General features: G+C 36.2%; 1 long non-coding RNA gene across 1 annotated transcript; it reads right to left on the reverse strand.

Annotated features, from left to right (window-relative positions):
* Positions 1 to 244: 244 nt before the first annotated feature.
* On the reverse strand, positions 245 to 13,005 carry LOC126328183 (uncharacterized). The gene is made up of 3 exons (XR_007561728.1): positions 12,639 to 13,005; positions 12,230 to 12,381; positions 245 to 789 (listed from the first exon to the last, which is right to left on the reverse strand). It is a non-coding gene; the product is annotated as an uncharacterized LOC126328183 (long non-coding RNA).
* Between the last annotated feature and the right edge of the window lie 1,169 nt (positions 13,006 to 14,174).

The raw sequence follows: 14,174 nt of genomic DNA on the forward strand, positions 1-14,174 counted from the left end.
AACTTTGAATTATTAAGTGAAACTTCAGAAGGCAGATGTTCACATAAAATAAACTTTAGTATTTTTGTGGAGATCTGTATTTCTTCAATCTTCTCCTTCCGACAAGAAGAGAGTAATCTTTCTTATCATGAATGTCACCATTATTTTATCACATGGGTCTTTTAAAACCAAAAGTGTCATAAGCTTAATGATATTTCCCATAGTGAGTTCCTAATATAACATTGCAAAGACAACAACCACAAAGGAAACGAAAATACTCTTATTTATTCAGGAAACAACCAACTAATACAACAACACTAGACAAATAAACTATGTTTATACTTACTATCAACATCTTTAACTTTCAAGAAACTTAACATTGCAAAGTAGTTCCATTAACATAAATGTTACACACTCAGATCTTCAACAAATACTTTTTATATAAAAATATTTCTTTTGTTACAGCTGAAATGACTAGGAATTAGTGACGAATACACTCACTTAACTCATAATCCCAAGGATAGAATCAAGACATGCTAAATAGTACCAAATATTTGGACTCACTACAAATACATTGGTATTTGTAGAATTGTGCGGTCCATAGCGTAACGCATCACAATGACAGAACATGAACACTTGAGTGATAGGTTTTCAAACTGAGTAATATCTGCCAGACACTTTCATGCATACTTTAATTTAGAAAAAAACCCAGTTCCTGCTGGTTAATAAATGCATGGCCTCTTTTTCTACATAAGACGGTATATTGGAGAACTTCGCTGATATGGTAACTTGGAGAATGCATCTCACCTCCTAGAACAGAGAGGCTTTATTAAAAATGTATCTAAATATTTGAGTGGTATGTGTTCTACCACTCATGATGGCACTGCTAATGCATACATTTATAGTAAATAGAGAGTGACATAGGAATTCTTGACTTCCAGCTGCAAAGGGCATTGTGGTAATGCAATGCAAGTTGAAAATTTGTGCCGGACCAGGATGAGAGACACTGCATTGCAACATGCACTAAGTTGGAAACTGAAGTCTCTCAGGAACACTCTGGATGGCCAAAGCAGTTAAGGCAACTGTTCATAAGAAGCAGTGAATTTGTGTTTCAGTCCTGGTGCGGCACAAATTTTTAACTTTTGCCATTATCTTAAAACAATGCCCTGTAGGGTTGGAAGTAATGTACTCCCACCCATCCCTTCACTTTCTTTCCTCATTATCTACTTAACCTACTTTTTTTTTTTTTTTTTTTTTTTTTTTTTTTTTTTTTTTTTACAGAAATCAGGAACAAAAACTTCCAAATCTAAATAACAGAATTAAATCTGAAAGTAATAAAAACAACAGATAAGATAAATAAATGTTACAATGAATACACAAAGTGAGATGTATATTTTGCACATTTAAATGTTGTAGCAGAGCAATTCAGTAATGGCTACAGGTTAACACTTGCAATTTACATAAAATTTGGATATTTCTACTAAGTGGCAGGGAGGTAATTTCAGAATAATTTTAACACCTCCTAGAAAAGGTTAACATGGTCTCATTTCCTTACTTTAAAACTTCTGCATTAACACTCCATTAAATTGATAAAGTGGTCATGAGGAAAGTGGAAAACCAGAGGCAGCTGTGTGATGAGGATTTTATCTTCACAAGCCAGTTAATTTGGGTTTCCCTACTCATTTCAAAGAAATACTACGAGGATGTCAACAAAGCCGCTATTAAGATCTTTCCATCTTTCTGTTCAACTAAACTAGAGAGATCTTAGCATCAAAAGGACTTACTTGTCTGTTGTTCTAATAGGCAAAAGTCTCCAATGGTTTTTCCATGTCAACTATCTGCAGATATTTATGATTACCAACTATTCAAACACACGATTTATCATGGTAACAGGATGTATCATGGTAACACTACAAAGGGTGTAACAAGAAAGAATGACCACACAGAACCTTTACCATCTGTATGAGAAATGTAGGTGACTCTCCATCCAATCAAGATAGCTCAGGAGTAACAGTGGCAGATCTACAGAAATTCTCCATAGGTGAACTGCCGAAATATTTGCAATGAAGTGCCAAAATTTAAAGTACTCCTCAGAAGCAACGAAACTCTTGTAATACTAGGTGCCAAAAGCTCATTAAAATCTGAGGTTTACAGCAGTGATATTTCTGAGGAATATTTAAGTATACACAAAAAGGATAAGCTAACAGGAAATTGAGATGGTGTATTTGTCACAGTAGAGAAGAAACTCAAACACACTGAGATAGAAATTGAAGCTGCATGCAAAACTGTTTGAGCAAGACTCGGTACCACTGGTTCACACAAAATTATAACTTTATTCTTCTACTGACCAACAGGCTTACTTCCTGATGTAACCAAAAACTTTAAAGGACACATCAGAGTGTAATCATGGCAGGAGACTTTATCACCCAATAATCAATTGGGTGGATTATAGTTTTGTTAGTGGCAGGAATGACAATACATCCTGTGAAACATTACTAAATGCTTTTTCTGAAAACAACCTAGAATAGACAGTTCAGAATCCTACTCATGATGGAAATATATTAGATCTGATGGTAACAAACAGACCTGGCCTCTTTGAGGATGTCAAGCCAAACTGGTATCAGTGACTATCAGGCAGTTACAGCGACAATGAATAGAAAGTACAAAAGGTAACTAAAAAAGTAGAAAGATTTACCTGTTCAGCATACTAGACGAAGAAACAGTAATGTGACAACTTAATTTTTTTCAGCTCAGGATAGGAGCATGTAGGAGAACTATGGCTCAAGTTTATAAGAATAGTTGACCATAGCCCATAGAACAGTTCATGATGAGAGGGATCCTCCAGGATATACTGTAAGGAAACTTCTAAGGAAACAGATTACTATGTAATAGGTATAAAGCAAAGTATAACACTATGGATATAAAGATGTTGAATGGAATGTGTTTGGTTGTCAAGAGAGCAATGTGTGAACCCTGCAGTGACTACAGTAGCAGAGTATAGCGAAAGATTTTTCAAAAAGTTTAAAGAACTTCTGATCGTGTGTGAAGGCTTTTAGTGGCACTAAAATTAACAGCCTGTCACTCATGGGCAAGACAGGAACTGAAACGAGTAGAGAACAAGCAGAAATACTTAACTGTGTCCCCAAATGTTACTTTACAAAGGAAAATCTATGATTACTGCTCCAATATAATGTTCATACCAGTGAAAAGATGAGTAAGATAGGTGTTAGAGTCAATGGCATTGAGAAATGGGGCACAATGGAATCCCTATCAGATTCATTACCCAATCTGAAGGATGAGTAGCAGAACCAACTCACAAAACTAGCCCCCACTAGCATTGACATCCATTAGTTGTGGGATCTTAGAATGTATTCTGAGCTCAAACATAATGAGCTATCTCTAGCAGATGAAACAAAGCTTGCACTGACATACTGAAAGCCATGGATCAAGAGTCAGAAAGACACAATATTTCTCAATCGCTGAAAAGCATTTTACTCAATACCACATCTACAGTTATTACCGAAAGTACAGTTGTTTGTAGTATAGGGCCTAAAGCGAAACCTATGATTGGGTTGAAAAGTTTTTGGTCGGGAGGATGCAACATATTATCTTGAATGGAGAGACATTGACAGATGCAGAATTAATGCCAGGAGTACCTGAGTGAAGTATGTTCAGTCCTCTGCTGTTCATGTAATATATTAACAACCCTACAGACAATATTAACAGTAACTTCAGACTTTCCTGCATATGATGTAGTCATGTACAGTGACGTACAGTCAGAGAAGCTGCATAAATATTCAGTTAGATCTTTGTAAGGTTTCAAACTGATGCAAAGGTTGGCAACTAGCTTTAAATTTTCATAAATATGAAACTGCGCACTTTACAAAACAGAAAAATGTAGTACATTGTGAATATAAAATCAACAAGTCATAGCTGAACTCTATTAACTCTTACAAATATCTGGGTGTAACTCTTTGTGGTGATACTGAACAAAACAATCACATAGCCTCAGCCATGGGTAAAGAAGGTAGACTTCAATAAATGTAAATCAGTCTACAAAAGAGATTGCTTACAAATCATGTGTGTGGCCCATACTAGAATGTTACTCAAGTGTGTATGGGACCCATAAGAAATTGGTTTACCAGGAGATGTTGAGTGCATACACAGAAGGGCAGCACGAATGGCCACGGGTAAGTTTCACAGAGATGTTGAAAGAACTGAACTGGCAGACATTGTAAGTAGGCTTTCTCAGGACAGTTTCCATCTCATCTTCACAAGTTTCAAAAGCCAGCTTTAAATGATGACTCCAGGAATATACTGCAACCCCCTACATATCACTCCAATAGGTACTGTGAGGACAAGATCAGATTAATTACAGGACCCATAGAGACTTTTAAACAGTCACTATTCCTATGCACCATACAGGAATGGAACACAAAAAAGGCATAATAACCATTACAATTGGATATGTAGCCTTTGCCATGCACTTCACAATGTTTTGCAAAGTAAGGCTGTAGATGTACTGCCTTTTCATGATTTGCATAAGGCATCAGTTTGCTGTCTTCCATCCATTAGAGAAGCCTTTGGCTGGCCACATTTTCATAAAAGAGACTGGACAGTTTGTTTTTGCTTATTGTTCTAACTGATGTAAAATGATTTAATAGATTGTGTCATTTCCAATATCAACCTGTCTCAGACCCTGCAGATGCATCTCCCATATGGGGAAAGTATGGTTGTGTTCCTCACAGTTACTGGAAATGAAGTCCCAACCACACCTCTACATAAATTAACAAGAGTTTTTGGCAACAGCAATTACAACAATACAGTGTCTCTTTAAGAGCAATTTCTACTCGATTTCCACAGTTTCAGTATATTCGTTCTTGTTGATCTGCCAGAAACATTCCTGATGGGTTCCCACATATTTGTTGAAATAATGGGACAATTTATCACACTTAGATACAGTTGCCCTGATTATTACTTGCCCTCTAACATTCTCCTTCAAGCTTTTTCTGTAATGACCTGCAAGACAGCAAGGATTTCTATCACTCATCTCTGAACCGTTTCTTTGAATTAAATTTAGTACTATACTTCTCATTCCAAAAATGAAAAAATGTGGCTTAAACTGACAAGAAATATGAGATAGATGCATCAGCAGCAACACTTCTGTTGAGATCCAGTTAGATTTAGGACACAGGAATTAGGGTTTAATTCTCATCCACAGAAGGGCAATTAGAGGTGCACCACAAGTTTAGAGAGGGCAAGAATGTGGATGGAAATTAGTTGCAGCCTTTGAAAAAGAACCATCCTGCATTAGCTATGACTGAATCAGGGAAATCTTTGAAACCTAAGTCTGCATTATTACCTGAATTCCTAGTCCAGTGACTTAAACAACTTGCCACTATACTCAGTGCAGTTGTAGCTGCTGTTCTGATATTGAACCTTTTGCACCACTCATCATCAATCTCAGCAACTTCTTTTTCAGAATTACCTGATGAATGGATTCAGGTGAGAAAAGTCTTCAATGGAATGCAATTCAACCAATGGGCAATCTAATAGCTGCATTTAAACAGGTAATGATCATTTTTGTGCAAGATATTATCCACATATTCTGAATTGAATCTTGAGTAGAGGAGATTGAAATTTTAATGTTTTCTTCTGATTTATTACACAACCATTAGGTTTATTTCTTCTCAAAATTTTAGCCAGACTGTTTTGGGCATCTGATTTTACCCAACACAAATTTTCTTTAGTGATGATAGAGATACTTTTATCCTTGCAGATGTACAAGAAGAACACTCGTTCACTGCCTGCTGAAGGGGCATCTGCCTTCTGTTTCTCTTCGACAGATGTGAGAGGTTGCACAATGTCTTCAACAACGCATGTGCACTTGATATTAGTTTCAATGAACAGAGTTTGTATTGAAAAGCATCAGTCCTACATAGCCTTTCTCCGATAGAAGTGAATATCAAAGTAAAACCAGTTCTCCTCTCAGGAATACAGGCTTTCTTTGCTTCAGAATATTTTCCATCCTCCTGTATTTTCTTATCCTACAAGTTTCATACAGCCTGGGCTGCAGAGTAGGTCATTAGATGATTAGATTAAATGTGCTTCAGGTTCTATACATCCAAAATGAAGAAAAAGATGTAAATCAAATCAAAAAATAACACCTAACACTTTTTTCTAAAAAAAAAAAAAAAGAGGTATGCTAATGTACTTTACACAGATATCAAGTGACAGTTCTAATGGATGTGAAATAAGACAAAAACTTTAAAAACATTTCCATTTAAAAGGCAATAACAAACATATCACAAAAACCATGCATATGATACTTATTAGGCTGTTGTATTCACACATCACAAAGAGAAGATATGTTTACAACACTTATTACTTAATTTTTAATAGCAGCTGGCAAGTTACTGAAAATGTGTTTCTCGAACAATGTGTTTTTTGAACCAAAGTAAATGACAAAATCTTTTGAAGATTATTCTTATTTCTAGTACTACTAATTCCATGAATTAAGCTGTTGGTTTGAAAGAGAGAGATATCATTTATGGGAAATTAGCTTAGGGGATAAACATACTGGGGAAGACTTCCTTGAATAAGCCTGTGCAGGATGTTCGAGTTCACACCACAAGTAATCCGCATATGCGCTTTTGGGCTGAAAACTTTACCTAGACTTCATGAGCTACCCCATAAAATGATCCCATATGATTTTACAGAATCATAGCAAGTCAAACACACTAGCTTTTTATTCTTGTATCACCTGTGTTGACAAAACGTATACTGCAAATCAAGACTTGTTTAGGTGCTTCAGCAGTTGTGCGGCACGCTCCTCCCAATCAAATTTATCATCATACCACAATCACAAGAACTGAACAGTCAACTTCCTCTATATGTGTCACATTTATATGGGGAGGGGGGGGAGGCGACCTCTTACAAGTTGAGAACTGCATGTAGTTCTTTTTTCCAAAGTTTGTCAATAATCTTTAACTTCGAAATTTCTTTGAATTTTCTCACTTTGAGGTACTGAAGGTTTGATCCGTTTTACTTACTAAAAACATTCAACAGCCTAAATTGTATAAATTATTTCTATATTTAAAAAATCTTCAGGTCTTAATCCTTTTGTTGTAAAATGAAAATGTTTTACAAAGATTTTTAAGACCTGAAGTCTGTCGAAACCAGTTTTCTTAAATAAAGAAATATTTTGTGCAATCCAGGCTGTTGGAACATTTTTTTATATTTTATTTCATCTGCATTTTTATATATAACTGTTCTGCTACCAGTCACAAGTTTCTTTTATTCATATTCTACAAGATGTGATTCAGGAAAACTCATTTTCAAGTGTTTATTTCTTTGTACTATGCCATTTTTATGTAATGTTTTCAATGTGTGACATTCTGCTTTGTTTGGTTGACTTTACTGCAATATGTAAAAATTATGCAATTGTTTGATAGTTATTGATTCTTCCAAATTTCATTACTAACTACAAATAAAAATTGGTAAATAACTAAAAATTGTTCATTCTTTTACATGTTGCAGTAAAGTAAAAAACCAAGCAGAACCTCACACATCAAAAACATGACAAAAATGTTGTAGTACAAACACTTGAAAACGGGAAACATTTCCCAAAAAGATTGTTTAAAATATGAATAAAAGGAAATTGTGCCAATTGCAGGAAAGTTATTTACAAATAAACCCACCGTTCTCACAGTCACTGGCTAAAAAAAAAATATTGTTATAATGGATAAAGTAAGTTCACACGCAGTTTTTCTGTATTTTCGTAAGGTATTTGTTCCAGGATAAGTTACTGGGGCAAGTCCTCGTAAAATTTCATGGAAATAAAGAAGTCCCCCCCCCCCCCCCAATTTGATCTTGGGGTGGGGGCTGCAAAAGATACAGACTCGGTTAAGAAAAACAATCTAAATTTTAAAATAGCCACTTGGAATGTGAGAACACTGCTACAGTGCAGAAAACTAGAAAACCTTAAACTTTAAACGGAACAACTGGAAGTCAATATGCATAGCACATCAGACATGAAATGGCCCCAATCAGGATACATCTGATCTAGATATACTGAGTCACTCCCACTGGAACTGATCAAGACAAACCTGGAGTGGGAGGAGCTGGAGTAATTTTAAGAAAAAACACTGGCTTATCTGTCACGGGATACGTGCAGTACAGCTCTAGGATAGTGGTCAAACTTTAAACGAAACCAAATTACACAAGCTTAATGGGGGGTGGAAGGGGGGGGGGGGTGGGATGCAAGAGTGGGTGGAGAATTGGAATAGGGGATTGTGGTCAACTACGGACTTTGAAGAAGAAATAAAAGAGAAGCCTGACTGAGTTCTGCTCCAAGCACCAATTAGTTGTTGCAATACACTTTTCCAACACCACAAGCAAAGAAGTTACACACTAAAGGACCCAAGAGACTGAAGGAGACACCATGCTAATTGCATTTTAGAAACTAAGTAAAAGACTGCAAGAGTCATCCATCGGTAGACATACAGTGACCACAAATGGTCCTGATAAAAAATTTATTCAAATTCAAATGTCTGAAGAAGGAACAGTAAAACATAAAATGAGAAATAGAAAAACTGAAAACTGAAGAACTGGCAAGACATTATGACAAGAAACAGACAACCTAGCTAAAAATGTCCAACATGGCAGAGTAAAAGAAAATTACAAACAAACTGAATTTGGCATATATCAAGCAGTAGAACAGATAGCTGGAAAAACAAAACCCAAAAACAGGAGGAAATGGATTACAGGAGATATTATTTAGCTCATTGAAAGCAGAAGACTACACAGAAATGCAACTGATGAACTGAATACAGAAGATTTAGGAGGTTAGTCAACAAAGAAGCTAGCAAAAGAAAAGAAAATTTTCTTGAGGAAATGTGCAGAGAAATGGAAGAAAATAAGCAAAATGGCAGAACTGATATAGCCTACAGAACACCAAATAAATTTAACAAATGCAAAACAACAAACTTCGGTAGAGTAGAAGATAAAGAGCAAAAAATTGTGTTTAGTGAAGAGATGGAAAGAACACATTGCGGAACAGTATGACTGGACAGGAGGATGCTACAGAAAAAGAAGAGCAAGTAGCAAATATGACAAAGGAGACAACATTCTGGAAGAAGAATTTCAGAAAGCTCTTCAAGACTTACAGAAGAACAAAGCAATGGGTGCTGATGTCATTACTGCAGAACTAATCAAGAATATTGGTGACAACATCAAAACAATGCTGCTGAAACTGATTAGATCAATCTATAGCACAGGAGAGATATCAACTGACTACCACAAATGAATCATGGTTACTATGCTGAAGAAGGCAGCAGCCGTAAAACATGAACGGTACTGATCCTTAAGCCTACTATCGACATGTGTCAAAAATTCTTACACAGATAATTCTGACGAGAATTATAGAGAAGGTAGGGGATATATTGAGTGAAGATAAGTTTGGACATCAGACGGAGAGGGGGCTAATCAAGTACGGGGTCCCATTCCACATTGATGAAGATGCAAAATTAGTTCTTTTTGCTGATGATACTAGTATAGTAATAACATCCAAAAATCAATAACTAAGTGATGTAATTGTAAATGATGTTTTTCACAAAATTATTAAGTGGTACTCAGCAAACGGACTCTTTAAATTTTGATAAAACACAGTATATACAGTTCCATACAGTAAATGGCACAACTCCAGTAATAAATATAGACTTTGAACAGAAGTCTGTAGCTAAGGTAGAATTTTCAAAATTTTTAGGTGTGTCCATTGATGAGAGGTTAATTTGGAAGCAACACATTGATGGTCTGCTGAAACGTCTTGAGTTCGGCTACATATGCTATTAGGGTTATTGCAAATTTTGGTGATAAGAATCTCAGTAAATTAGCTTACTATGCCTACTTTCAGTCACGACTTTCGTATGGCATCATATTCTGGGGTAATTCATCGTTGAGTAGAAAAATACTCATTGCTCAAAGACATGTAATCAGAATAACTGCTGGAGCCCATCCACGATCATCCTGCAGACATCTATTTAAGGATCTAGGGATCCTCACAGTAACCTTACAGTATATATATTCACTTATGAAATTTGTCATTAATAACCCAACCCGGTTCAAAAGTAATAGCAGTGTGCATAGCTCTAACACCAGAAGAAAGGATGATCTTCACTATGCAGGGTTAAATCTGACTTTGGCACAGAAAGGGGTAAATTATGCTGCCACAACAGTCTTCGGTCACCTACCAAACAGCATCAAAAGCCTAACAGATAGTCAACCAACATTTAAAAATAAATTAAAAGAGTTTCTAGATGACAACTCCTTCTACTCATTGGCCAAGTTTTTAGACATAAATTAAGGGAGGGGAAAAAACTAACTTAAACATTAGTGTCATGCAATATTTTGTGTAATGTAATATCTTGTACAGACATATTTTATTAACCTGACACGTTCCACATAATTATGAAGTGTCTTATTCACGATCTATGGAACAAGTATTAATCTAATCTAGTGGATTAGGGAAAACGAGAAGGAATTCTGGCACTTAAAATTATTATTGAAAAACAAATACAGAAATGTAAACAAACTTTTATTGCCTTAGCAGACATAGTAAAGGTATTTGATAAATTATCTGCCACGAAATATTTAGTGTTGAAAAAGCAGGTCTAAGACTTGCAATGACACACAGTTTTTATAAGAACCAAGTGGCTGTGGATAAGAATTTCCATCACAACAAGAAGCAAAAATTGCAAACTCAATGAGACAAGGACATGCTCATTCTCCTCATATAAACAATGCTTGCATTCAGGAAGCTATAGACAAAGTTTGTGAAACTGCTGAGGCAGGAATCTAAGATACACAAGCAATGTTATGCAGATGATATTGCTGTGATCACGGACATGAAACAAGATCAAGAGAAGGTCCTCAAAACAATAGAAAGGATTTTCTGCACACGACATGGTATGAGAATTGAATGGAAATGAAGCCCCATGCTTCTTGACAGAGTCTAGGGGAACAATGTTCACGACCATATTAGGCAAGATCTTAATGGAGGTGGTTTGCTGTTGCCTTTCTCCACACATAATGGGTATGAATAATGACAATGAAGATGACATGAAAAACTAAAATAATGGTATGCAGTGCTGCAGAAGAGTATGAACATTTAAGAGTAAGAATTTGAAGATAGGAGCTAGAAATGATAAGAGGAATTTACCTATTCCGTAAGCAGGATCACACGGGATGACAGAAGCTAGAAAGAAATTGTAAGCAAATTACAACAGGCTAAAACTGCATAAACCGACGAAGTACTTACTAGCAAGAAAACCAGCCTGGAAGTAAGAAAACATTTGTTTGTAGTGCCGTACTACAAACGTGGATAATTGGGGGGGGGGGGGGGGGGGAGAATTTAAATGTTCAGCATGTAACTATATCTGCAAATTAATTTGCCATGTGAATGCAAACTGTAGCAAATTATCATTACTAAGTTCCTTATGCATCATTAAATCAGTATTATTCTTAATGCCTCAATTGCCATATTATTATCGTTTATTAATAATGCAAAATATTATTATTATTACTGTGATTGTTATCTAATGTTTTTGGATATGTTGTTCCTGATCTGATTTCAGTGAGGGACTTAAAGCTCCAATCTGGTCAGGCTAAATAAGCAATAAGTAAAAGAAATGACAGAACAGGATTTTCACTTATTTAGAAAGAGGTGTGTGAAGGAAAATGCTGTCTACTAAGTCACTCATCATTCTGAGAGAATTTTCAGCTGCAAATGTGGGAACTACTTTGTTCCTATGAGAATCAAGAGGTAAAATTACTTCTGTGTAGATGTCTATGTAACTGAAGTTTGTTTGATAACCTGTATGTTACTTGCTAGTGAGCAACTTGAGTTTTCAATGAGCAACTCAAGCCCTAATTAAGATTTTTTTTTCATTCCTGCCATTGTGTGAAAACACTATCCGAATTCCCTGAATAAAGAACATCTTACCTGGAATGCACAATGGACGTTACTGACGCATGTTCATGACAAACAAGTTTTGGGGTAGATATTTACACCTGTTCATTGAACTCTCACTGCACACCTACAGGGAATAACCACAAAATGCAATCTCAACAGGCCTTGTTCCTATGACGAGAAAGAAATGGAGTAGATATTTAATAGTACATAATTTTCGTTTTCTATGCTTTACACACTAATAAAACCTCTAAGATAAATTATCTAAATTGAGGCACAAACCTTAATTGCTACCTCCCAGCTTCATTGTGAACTTCCGTATCAGCTAGAATGCTGAGCCGCTGCTGTAGAGCACTACTCAAGCGATGAAGACTTCGAGCAGACTTGTTGGCAGATTGTTCAACGTTCTGCATGTACTCAGAAAGTTCCTGGACCTGCGTTAAAAAGTGCTTGCTACAAAATAGTATCGTCACATTACTATTTCTTTTGTTCTACCGTAATAAACTTTTAATGCAGACGGATCATACAGGCATGAGTACGAAACTCGTCTCCATGACGTGTATTGGCATTACGTTAATAACTAACTACGAGCTATAAAGAGAACACGAGACGTATTTCAAACTGACTGTTATAAGAAATAACATCACATACAGGGAAGCTGTTCCGCATCATACTGCTAAGGGATACTTACGTACTGCTTGTAAGTTTCTAGTCTGTGGCACTTCTGATGCATGTCATAAAGGTGTTTTAACATGAATATTAATACAGTGAAACCACAAGATACAAGAAAAATGGAAAGGGTGTTGGGTAAACGTCGTCTCAAAAACATTGTGCCGACGATGCCACATTTTTCCTGGGCTATTCCAGTCAACTGTTTGCTTTACTCCTTATTCGCCTACTTTATAAGGAAATAACAGCCGTTTTCTTCGAGACATTGACTCATGACACTTCATCTAACGTTTCAATCTTTCGTCGACTGTCGACTACTTCACAGATGCACATCCTTCGAAACCCTTTGCACAACTAATCAAACCACAGTAAACAATATCTCACAACAACTAGCGGCAAAGAGGTTGAACACCGAATTGAGCTTCCACAGACACTATTAACAATGATCGAAGCATGTCCGTGGTCGAGCGGATCGGCCAGTGTTTTTTATCATTTCATTTTTGACTTTCAGTTTGTGGGCTATACAACCAACTCCATGTACAGATGTTCATGTTTTCGAGCCATCTCCAGGTACACCTGATCATATTTTACATTTTATCATTGTCCTTCTGTAAACTTCAAGAATTTAAAGCCTCATAGACGCCTACACTGGCCGTCACGTCACGGTACTGTCAAGACTTCTTGGGAAGAAATTTCGACGGCTGAAGTCATCTGTCCGTTGTTGGTCGCTTGCCCCAAACTCATTTCCCCTTGGTAACGACAATACACACAACTCCATATTTCGTTTCGACGGCGTTTTCGCGAATGATATCAGTTGTTCGTTATTTGTTATAACTTGTTTGGTTGGTTTTGTTATTTTTTTATAATAAGTGATTAACGATTAATTGAATCAGTGAGGCAGCAGTCTCAATTGTACGACGAGAACATACTAAATTACTTGCCCCGCACTACATTTATAAAGTGGATTTTTAAACATACTGGTACCATATTTAATATTTTACAATGAAATAGATTGCAATATGGCTGCAACTTGTGAAAAAAAGTACAGTGGGTAGAATAAGATTGATTAGTAGGTGGAATTTATTTGTATGTTGTCAGGCATTTGTTCATAAAGAAATGGACTCAAACCTTCAGACACTGCAAGTTGTTTGTTTAAATGTCTTTGTACATGCTTATTTATTGGTAAGTTTCTGTCTGAATTGTGTGTGAAACAGTGTTGGAAGCATCAGTGGTCAATATTTGTGAGGTTTCACTAGCTGAGCCAAGTGCGAATAAGGCCAAATATAAGATACGAAGGAAACCTCTAAATCTTGAAGGGAAAGGTATTGCGGGAGATTTGAGGGAGATATGATTGCTGCACAGAAATGTCCACTGGATTAGCAATTTGACTTAACCTCAAAGAAAGCAGTTTTCCCCTGGATGTAATGTAGCTCATAAAACTTTGTTTCTTTTCGTAACTCTGCATGCAATTTGACGTAACAAGTGAAACACTAATGCTTCGACTTTTGAAATATGAAGTGCAGGTTTCTCTTCCTTGAGCTCCTTGTATAGTGTGTGG

Source organism: Schistocerca gregaria, chromosome 2, assembly GCF_023897955.1.
Source record: "Schistocerca gregaria isolate iqSchGreg1 chromosome 2, iqSchGreg1.2, whole genome shotgun sequence".
Classification (NCBI taxonomy): Eukaryota; Metazoa; Arthropoda; class Insecta; order Orthoptera; family Acrididae; genus Schistocerca; species Schistocerca gregaria.